Below are 2,930 nucleotides of genomic sequence, written 5' to 3' on the forward strand. Positions count from 1 at the left end.
TTTGTGAAAAACTGAGTTAAGAGATCACCTATGTGAGTGTGAAGTGCGGCCGCTTCTATAAGGATTGACAAGGCTACATCCTTGAAAAAATACTTGTAGAACTAGGCGACGTGTTCATGGCCAAAACGAACACAACATTGAGAACTATGCTGTGTCTAGAATGGTCCTGTGTGAGGTCTATTGTCTTGATTTACACAAATGGCGAAACAGTTCAAGGTATCAGATCCACTGCTTTGCTGGTAATACTCGATAGATTTTCACGAGGGAAGGTTCAAAGCTAAATGCTACCTATCCTATGCAGGATTGATTCGTTTTACTCTCTCTTTCTCTCTTGAGTCTCTATTTTCAAAATTTTTCATTCATGTGGGGGACTGTTAGAATATTTTGAATGAAAAGTTAGTTACGTTTTGAATGTTCACTACATCAGTTTCATCATTTTGAATGCATGTTGAATGCGTATGAAAACATCAGTAACTTCCCATTTGAAATATGTCGGTTTTACCCTATTCATTCATCCATGTTGTAACTTCCCATTTGAAATATGTCGGTTTCACCCTATTCATTCATCCATGTTGTAACTTCCTATTCAATGTATTTATGAGCAAGCTCCTCCTATATTGGTATAAATAGAGGATCACTCTCGGCTAGAAACAACAACAAAAAAAAAAAAACACAACAAAGAAAAAAAAAAGTTCAGTTTCCTCCTCCATTTCCAGCAGCCCCGTTTTTTTTTCTTTTCTTTGCTAAAGTTCTTTGAGAGATAGACATAGCTAGTTCGTAGGTCGGTAACGTTGTGCAGCGTGAACCGTCAACCGATTGTATCCTGAGAATCGAACACCGATTAACACCTCTTGCACTCCGGTGAGGCGGCGAATTCGATTTAAGGAAACCGTGTAAACACGGGCCTTCGGTTTTGGTTGATTTATTCTGATTCTCCAATTTTTCCCTACAGTTTGTTGTGGAATCATCAGTGGGAGATTGCATATTAGGAGTCAGAGTCCGAAGCAACAAGAAATTATTGTCAACAGGATAAGCATATAGATGTTTCCAATGTCAAGTTCAAAACATTTTGCTAGCTGTACCTGTATACGTCACCGAAAGTAGCATAAAGACAATCTTATCTGAAAGTCGAAGTGTGATGCTCCGTTCTTGTACATTACAAATAGATGTCTAGTATAAGTTACTGCATATCCTTATCATGCATCAAGTATCTATATAAAAATGATCATATGTATAAATTACCTGCCACCATATCGACTCAACTATCCTGGAGAATATCCAGGACTCAACTTTCTCCATGGCAGTAAGTAAAAGTTCTTATCTCTTGCCAATCATCAACAATGTATACGTGTGAAACCCTGTTTACTTGGTTGTCTTCTTCCAAAGTTATTTTTCCAGATAAACGATGAAGACTTTGCAATTGGATTGATTCTCTTTCCTCCTCCATTTTACCCAACTATCTTTGTAAGGGAACTGGTCGGACATGAACTCCCAAATGCTAGAGAGAGAATTTCTCTTAAAGCAACAGTATTCGACAGCCAAAATTTTAACCAAGTACAAAATTGTAGGAAAATACTGTAGTCAGCCAGGGGTGGGCATTTTTTTCCGAACCGGACCGGAACAGATGAGAACCAGCGCAGATCCTGTGATTTTTGGGGCCTGAGGCGAACTCCAAAAATTAGGCCCTCAAAATTAACTTAAATGCAAAAGGGAAAAATTCATAAACCATGTATTAACTATGCACAATTCAAAAACCATGTTTAGAGTTTAACTAATGCAAAAATCGGATTTTTATCTAATTAGTTAAAAATATTTATTAATCAAATATAATAAAATTACAATTATACAATTAATGATCACGTGTACACATTTATAGGTCACAGATTTATTTCTTGGTCACATATCTTTAAATTAATTGGTCACAAATTATTTTGAGGTCACGAATCAAAAGTTTGATAGATTACAGATTATTTCGTGGTCACAGATCACAATTTATCCATTAATTTTATAGGTCACAGTTTACGTCATTGGCACAAATCTAAAAAATTATAGGTCACAGATGGTTATAAATCCAAAATATTATAGGTCACGGTCACGTTTTTTTGAATTTGATGGTCGCAAATTATTTTTTAGTCATAAAATGATCGAATTTCAAAGTCACAAATTAATTGTCAGTCACAGACACCAAACACCGATCTCGATCCACCTCAGTACATGGTCACAAATACTCCACCACCAAACCCACCACTATTGCCATCTGAATCACACCATCGCCGCCTAAACCAAATCACCAACAAAAACTGCCATCGTGTCCTTTACCACACCACCACAACCTCCAACAAAACACCGACCAAGAAAGCCGACCACAAACGGCACCACCGAGCCCATATCCATGCTGTATAGAGTCCACCACCATACAAGACACTGCCATCGCACAACACACCATCCAAATCCATCGCCAACCAAACACATCACCACCGCAACCTCACGCCCACAGCCAGCACCATTACCACCAGTAACACAAACCACAAAACTACTCCACACGTACTACAAAAATCAAATTCATAGTTGAAGACTGTCGCTGCCACTACCATTTTTGCAACACCACTGTCACCAAACTGCAAATAGCAACACCACCGCACAGGCGCACACACCACCACCGGTCAAATCCACTACTACCGCCTGTAAGTTGTAACCTACCTAGATCGACTGTATCCCTGTTCGTGGTCGCGAAGCAAAACCAATAGAATAGCCACCGATGAGGATGCTTTTGAGCGTCGCCTCCGTCGTGATCGCCGTCGTCATCGTGAATCATCGCCAACGGTGGCGAGGATGGTGTTTCATGATTAAGAGAAGGCAGATTATGGAGATCGTAGAGAGAGAAAACAAAACGTGAAATTAGGGTTGGGGAAATTGAATTGGAAGAAATT

The sequence above is a fragment of the Olea europaea genome, chromosome 10 (assembly GCF_002742605.1).
Source record: "Olea europaea var. sylvestris chromosome 10, O_europaea_v1, whole genome shotgun sequence".
Classification (NCBI taxonomy): domain Eukaryota; kingdom Viridiplantae; phylum Streptophyta; class Magnoliopsida; order Lamiales; family Oleaceae; genus Olea; species Olea europaea.